Source organism: Mustela nigripes, chromosome 15, assembly GCF_022355385.1.
Source record: "Mustela nigripes isolate SB6536 chromosome 15, MUSNIG.SB6536, whole genome shotgun sequence".
NCBI lineage: Eukaryota > Metazoa > Chordata > Mammalia > Carnivora > Mustelidae > Mustela > Mustela nigripes.
The window spans coordinates 36,315,098-36,323,351 of record NC_081571.1 but is presented as its reverse complement, the minus strand read 5'-3'; positions in this window follow the sequence as shown (position 1 = coordinate 36,323,351).

Genomic DNA, 8,254 nt, shown 5'->3' with positions numbered 1-8,254 from the left:
TATATATATATATATATATATATATATCATGCAAATAGTGACCAAATATCCATATATATAGGAATATAAGCAGATAGGACAATAAAAACTATAGAGCAGCATTTAATACGACATTCAGGCATGATCAATTCAAAAAAAGAAAATTCTTTTTTTAACTAAAGCATGATTCCCACCCACCCCCCTACCCCCCGCTTTATAGTAAAGGTCTTAACTTTAAGACCACAAACTTCTGGGGCACCTGGGTGGCTCAGTGGGTTAAAGCCTCTGCCTTTGGCTCAGGTCACGATCTCAGGGTCCTGGGATGGAGCCCCACATCAGGCTCTCTGCTCAGCAGGGAGCCTACTTCACCCTCTCTCTATCTCTGCCTGCCTCTCTGCCTACTTTTGATCTCTGTCAAATAAAGAAATAAAGTCTTAAAAAAAATTAAAAAAAAAAAAAGACCTCAAACTTCCATCTCTTCTCTAGATGTCCTCAGAGCTGGCAAGACCTACGCTAGTATATACTTCATGTTTAGAATTTTTTTTAAATGTTTTTGCATTTACTGTTTTTTTTTTTTTTAAATTTTCAGCATAACAGTATTCATTATTTTTTCACCACACCCAGTGCTCCATGCAATCCGTGCCCTCTATAATACCCACCACCTGGTACCCCAACTTCCCACCCCCCCACCACTTCAAACACCTCAGATTGTTTTTCAGAGTCCATAGTCTCTCATGGTTCACCTCCCCTTCCAATTTCCCCCAACTCCTTTCTCCTCTCTAACTCCCCTTGTCCTCCATGCTATTTGTTATGCTCCACAAGTAAGTGAAACCATATGATAATTGACTCTCTCTGCTTGACTTATTTCACTTAGCATAATCTCTTCCAGTCCCGTTCATGTTGCTACAAAAGTTGGGTATTCATCCTTTCTGATGGAGGCATAATTCTCCATAGTGTATATGGACCACATTTTCCTTCCCTATGACCCTGCAAAGATACAGATGTCGTGAAAAGAAGGGCCATCTGTATGCCAATGTTTATAGCAGCAATGGCCATGGTCGTCAAACTGTGGAAAGAACCAAGATGCCCTTCAACGGACGAATGGATAAGGATATTTTAAAATTATAATGACATATATAAAATAGTATTGGCATTGCTGGGGAATTTGTTGTGTATTATGTGCTCTACAGCTTTGATAAAAGACGTATTTTTGTGTGTGTTGATACCATAGTGTTTTGACTAGTCTTATATTCTGATACCAACAAGAGCAGAGGTCAGCAGACTTGTTTTGTAAAGTGCTATATCCTCCACATCTTGGGCTTCTTTGAGCCATTTAACCTTTGTTTCCACTACTCAACTCTGTCATTTCAAAGTGAAAGCACCCATAAATATTCTCAGTAGTATTATTTCTAGTGAGGCGATTATTAGTAATAATCAGTAATATATCAGTAATATATTAGTGAATAAACTAACCAGTATATAATATATAGCATATGTGAATTAACAGAACGTGGTAGAGCAAATAAATCCACTAGAGAAGGGAGAAAATATATGGGTAGAAGATCCATAATAGGAAACACACAAAAAGCTAATAGTCATGTAATATAATATTCAACACTACTAATAATCAGAAAAATACAAATTCAAATTAAAGTCACACTGAAGTAGCTCTATTCACTAAACTTATTTTTTTCTTTTCACTAAATTTAAAGATCAACTCTGCTCCCCAAATTGTATAATGTTGGAGAAAAAATATTATCATATACTTACTGTATTATATGAAATTGAAATAACCTGTTTAGATGGCACTGCAAAAATAATACAAGTCTACTTAAGAATCTCATCCTAAGAAAAAAGTTACTCATATATGGAAACATACACACATAACATCACACTAACAAAATGACAACAAAAAACCTCCAATACCTATAATGTTTATCTATACTAGCTTTCTAGGGCTTCCACAACAAAGTGCCACAAGACTGCATGATTAAAGCAACAGAAATGCATAATTTCACAGTTTTGAAGGCTAGAAGTCCAAAATTAGGGCACCAGCACAGCTATGCTCCCTCTCAAGCTTATATAGGAATATCATTTCCTCATCCCAGCTTCTCATGACGTCTGCCATTCTTTGGCATTCTTGACGTACATCACTTTAATCTCTGCCTCTGTTGTCAAATGTTTCCCCATTTTTTCTCTTCACGTCATCTTTCTTTTTCTTGTAAGGACACCAATCATATTGGAGTAAGAGCCCATGCTATGCCAGTATGAATTCATCTTAATATCTGCTGTGACCCTATTTAAACAAGTTCATATTCTGAGGTAGTGGGGATCAGGACTTCTTTATCTTTGGGGGGAACACAGCTTAACCCATAACATCATTACTTACATATATTTGATATATCTAAAAGTAGAATATTATACAACTAATAAAGTATGAGTCAAAGCCAACATATGCTAAAATGGAATGATGTCACTAATATATTCCTAATTTAGAAAGAAAGAATTCATAGATCATTATGTATCATTTGATAACTTTTCCTTAAAAATAAGCATATGCATATACTTTCACTTATGGATTATATATAATTATGCATTGTGTGTATATAAAATTTAAAATATATGTCATATCTATATAAACCGATTTTTATATATGAAGGGAGATACAATTTTAAAATGCTTGAATATTACACAACATTCAGTGTTTCATGAGTTAGGGAATGGGAGATCAAGTGAAAGAGAACTTTTATTTTCAACTTTACATGGATTGGGTTGTTCAGTTAAAATAAGCAACAGGAAGAGTGGCTTACTTGATAATTTGAAACCTTGAGCAATGAAAAAATAAATGTAACACCTATTATCAAAATGAGGCAATGTGTAGGTTATTTTCTTCCTCTCCCTCCAAAAAAAAAAAAAAAAAAAAGAAAGAAAACAGGAAGCAATAAATACATTGACAAAACAGTGGATTTCAATAGTAGCCAATGGTAGATTCCATTTATATTTAAGAAACACTGATGTATTTGTTTAGAAAAAATAGGAAGAAGAGCTCATGTTTAATATTTCAAGAGTATAAATTGTGAAAAAAAAATTAGATTCATATAAATCATCAAAAGCCAACCACATTTGATATCCTTTTACCCATAATCTAATCCATTGACTAGGAAACTGACTCAAGGAAAAACCTCAGTAATATATGTAAAAATTGTATGTCTATTGAGATTCATAGCAACATATAATATGTGGGTATGTAACATAGTGAACATAGTAAATGGTGGTTGAATTATATAATCATTAAAATATTTTTCTGGATATATATTATTTTGCTGGTAATTTACATGATATATTTTAAGTGAAAAAATTATTTGGGAAAGTTTTATATTCAGCAACATATGCAGTACATATAGCAATACAACATATGCAGTACAAATATAGCACATTCAAACAATCTATCCATGTCAGAAAAAATAGAAGAAAAGACATAAAATATTAGCAATAATTACTTGAGGGGATGGAAAATTTCTATTCTGTGGTTTGTTTTTTTGTGCAAACTACCCTTCCATTGCTCATTTTTTGAAAGCATGAAATACTCACTAGTTTACATGAAAAAATAAACACTACTTTTATAGAAGAGCAAACTTGAAACGTTTTATTGATGTCTATCCCAAATAGATTTTTCCAGCATCAAATAATAATTAATGTCTTTACTGCCATGTTCACCATTTATAAAAATAAATCAACGTCCTATACATTGTTTGAGTATCTTTTGATTTTGAGAGTCTATAACCTGGAAGTCAGTGCAGTTACTATTTAAATAGGTACTGCTGGAAGAGAAGAGCCGACTTAAGCAAAGCCAGGTCATGTTTTAATATGCATCAGGTTTCTCTCATCAATTCATTTTCTCATTAGTGAGTAAACATTTCTCTTTTCACATATTCTGCCAGATAACCTTTTAAGATTCATTAGCCATTTTATTTGTGTAATGAAGTTTCTCTACTGAATCATAAACTGCTTAGTTATAGATACATTGCTTTCTCCTAAAATTAAGAAGTTTAATAAATATTTAAATATTAAAACTCTAGTACTGTCCTCTGCATATTTGTGCCTTTGGCGGTCTCTGTTGAGAATGAACATTTTTGCTCACAGCCTTCTGGACTTATTTAATTTCTCTAGTTTGACATTTTACATTTCTTAAATTTTATTTAGATGTAGAGTGCTTTCTACTTCCGTTTTTGTGCTTAAGTATCTTCTCCAAGTAATTGAGCAAATTTTCATTATGTTCTGAGACTCATTCATGTGAGCACATTGATTGGATATGTCGATAACATATTTTAACCCATTTCTTAATTATGATCAAAAGTACTTGCATGAAAGAGTTCTATATACTTAAAAAACATTTCATTTGTTTTTCTATTGTTTAATATGATAGAAAATAGAGACAGATGTGTAGAGATAAGATATATTTTAAAAGTTTCCTTCCATTAATTCTTTGTTTTTATCTACTTCTATTGATCCAAGAATCCTTTATCAAGATTTATTTACATGCACTATAGGGCCTTTTAAGAGGACAAATACTTGAGGTCACAGATTTCCTACTTTATCAGGCAGTGTATTTTCCTATGTTAGACGAAGAGTCTTGTCCAGACCAGGTTTAAATGAGACAGTGGGTACAAGCAATTCCTCAGGGAAATTATTTCATGAACTAGCAGGTCTCACTAGCAGGAGGCACACAGCAAAAATAATCTTAATATTAATCCGTAGAAGAATTTATCTTGGTGAAGTGAGGAAAGATCCCTAGCTCAAGTCATGTGAAAGCTCTCTAGAAAAAAACTTTTAATCTATTTTAGGGGACAATTCAAAAGTTTCCAAAGAACAAATAAAATATCTTCAGAAGCTTTTCTGTCTCTGGTGTCCATAACTGTAGCAGGAGAATTACCACCTGTGCTAGAGTTAAATTTACTTTTTACCTGTTTTATCTTTGCAAACTTTTGATTTTTCTATAAACCTTTCTTTGAATACCTTGAGTAATTTTCCAAGAACAATTTTACATATAAAGAGAGATGATAAATGTTTTGTTTTGGGCAAATTATGTCCAAAGACTGAGATTTTGCCAGTAATCTATTTAACACAGGTTCACTGTGAGAATTCTAATACAATATTTCATAAGCCGTTAGCATACTGGATAATGCCTCTTAATAGGCCAATAAAGAAATGACATACTTCAAACCAATGATATATTAATTAAATTATTCTAGGCAAAAGGTAGATGAAAAAAAGATAGTCTAAATTTAGTTGAGGTGTAACTTTCTATGAATTGGTTCTTGGTGGACTCGGTCCTTTCAATTAAAAGCTGGGTTATTAGCTGGGGGCTTAGGTTCCTCACTGGTGGGGCATGTCACTGGTAGGTGACAGCTCTGGTATTAGCAAGCAAAGTGAGCTGCCCTGAAGGTTATTACTCCATGGACAATTACATGGCTTGCACCACAGTCTATAGGGAGTAACCTTGTCAAGGCAGAAACAGATGCTCCTTCTCTTCCTAGACTGCCATGCAGTTTAATTTCCTCTGTTAACCAAGAGTAGCCTGGCCACAGTGGGAGCAAGTGTCCCAGTATCACTGGAGAAAAGATTTAAAAAAAAAAAAAAAAAAAAAAGAGTAGCCTTGCATAGACTGGCCACTTGATTTGCTGGTTAAGGTTTTTGGCTTTTTATCATTTAAAAGTCTGCCAGTGATGTTACTATGATGTCGATGACACAAGGTACTTTTCTACTTCAGGTGCAAGAGTTCAATAAGAAAGCTCTCATACCCAACTTCAATGCAATTTCATCAAAACAGGTTTAACCTGCAAACGACTTGGTCCAAAACAAGTTTTCAAAACATGGATTTTAAATTGTAACAAGTCAGTACACAACCATAAAAATGTCTTCACCAAGTTAAATGTTTGCTTGTCTGCTCTTAAGAAACCAGGACAATCATGGTTGCCAATAATCTAGTTTTGTTTTTCTGTCCTCACTGCAAATTTGTCTTCTTACCTCTTTGTGATGGGTGGAAACGGATTTTCCTCAGTGTGGCACTTGAATCTTGAATATTTCACTACGCCAATTGTTGGAGCCTGAAAGTGTGAAGTAACAGCCACGCAGGGAGAAGCTGTTTTTAGGGCATTAGGAGACACATTGTCAAGAGCATCAGCAGAAGCCGACTCTGTGGCAGCTGTTCTCCTACATTATATAAGAGGATACCCATATTTTAACTCTTGGCTTTCACAAGCAATTAACAAGGAATGAAGAAAATAACTTCAAATATTCATAAATAACTAAGAACTTTCACACACTTTGAAATAGGCAATTATATACTTCAAGTTTTCCTATCAAAATATTCAAAACTTTATAACATTTCAAGCGATGTTTTTCAGACAATTTCTTTTTGTTTATTTTTTCCTGGTACATTTCTATATCTATGAAATATGCTAGTGATTATTTTATTAGGAAATAAATGTTTGTATTATTATAATATTTGATATACTGAGATATTTGTAATAATTCCTCCATTGATAAGCAGCAGAAATAAGGAAATGGCTGTATAAAAAAGGTATTCAATCTTGAAAAAATATTGTACATTACTCATCAAATATAACCAATAATGTTAGTGTGAAGTTCTTACAAGAGTCAAGGGTTGATATCTGTAGGAAGCTGTGAAAGCTGTAAATCTAGTTTGTTGAGAAGGATATAATAGCATTTCAGCCAATGCATTAAAATTTAAACTTGTATGTTTTGCAAAGCAAGCCACAAGATTTTTCAAGAATACAATCAGGTGGTATTCATATGTACTCAAAGAGAAGGTTTCAACCATATACGTTACTGGAATTCATAAGTATCTAAGATTTTAGAAAAAAATTTCTAAAATTATAGAAAAATAGCTAAGCATTTTGTAATAATCCATGGAGTTTGATTTTATTACTTAATTTTATTTTAGTTTAATGGCTGAGTATTGATTATACAGTTCTTCACATTCTAAAGATGTAACTACAACTATTGATTTTCATTATTTCTTAGACTTAAAAATTGCAAAGAGCAAAAATAATTTATCATTTTTATAACAACTCATTTTGCATGTATTTTTATAGACATAATGAAATATTTTAAAACACATAATATCTCTTCTCTAGGTTTGCTAGAGATCACAAACACAAGTGAAAATTAATATGTATAGTCACTCATACTGCAAAGTATGGTCATTTCTTTTTTTTTTTTCTTAAAGATTTTATTTATTTATTTGACAGACAAAGATCACAAGTAGGCAGAGAGGCAGGCAGAGAGAGAAGGAAGCAAGCTCCCTACTGAGCAGACAGCCTGATTTGGGGCTCGATCCCAGGACCCTGAGATCATGACCTGAGCTGAAGGCAGGGGCTAAACCACTGAGCCACCCAGGTGCCCCAGTATGGTCATTTCTTAAAAGGAAAATTGATTTGATCAATTTTTTTTCAAGCTACTTCTGACTAGTGTGGTAATATAAATTTACATGAATTTCACAGTTAAAAAAAGAACATTAGAAAAAGTCAAAACCTATATTTTAATAGTGGAGTAAGTATAAGTAGATTTAGAAGAATATTTTCCGGGGATAAAATAATGTATGTATGAATAAAGTGTATCAAAGAAGAAATATTAGATGATCAGTTGATCTGAGGTAAAGTAGGAAAATAATTTTTAAAAACTGATTGGAGGGCACCTGGGTGGCTCAGATGGTTAAGTGTCTGCCTTCCGCTCAGGTCATGATCTCAGGGTCCTAGGATTAAGTCCTGCATTGGTCTCCCTGCTTAGCAGGGTGCTTGCTTCTCTTTTTGTCTTTGTCCTTCCCCTATTTGTGCATTCTCTCTTTTTGTCTCTCAAGTAAAGAAATATAATTTCTGATATTTTGATATTATATTAAGGAAAGTTTAGGGTGCTGATAGTGGAGATTTTTGGAAAGTAGGGTGTAACTTGACCTTAAGTTTACAGTCTAGTCCATAACTACGTTTCCCACTTATATATCATTAGCCAAGAAAAAAGATCTGAAATTTTAGAGGTTTCTAAGAATATCTTGGGAGAATATAAAATGGGTTAAATCTTTATTTTATTTTTAATTTATTTTTTAAAAGATTTTATTCATTTCACAGAGACACTGAGGGAACACTTTATTTAAAATTAGTTTCGGGGGGCATCTGGGTGGCTCAGTGGGTTAAGCCTCTGCCTTTGGCTCAGGTCATGGTCTCAGGGTCCTGGGATTAAGCCTCTCATGGGGCTC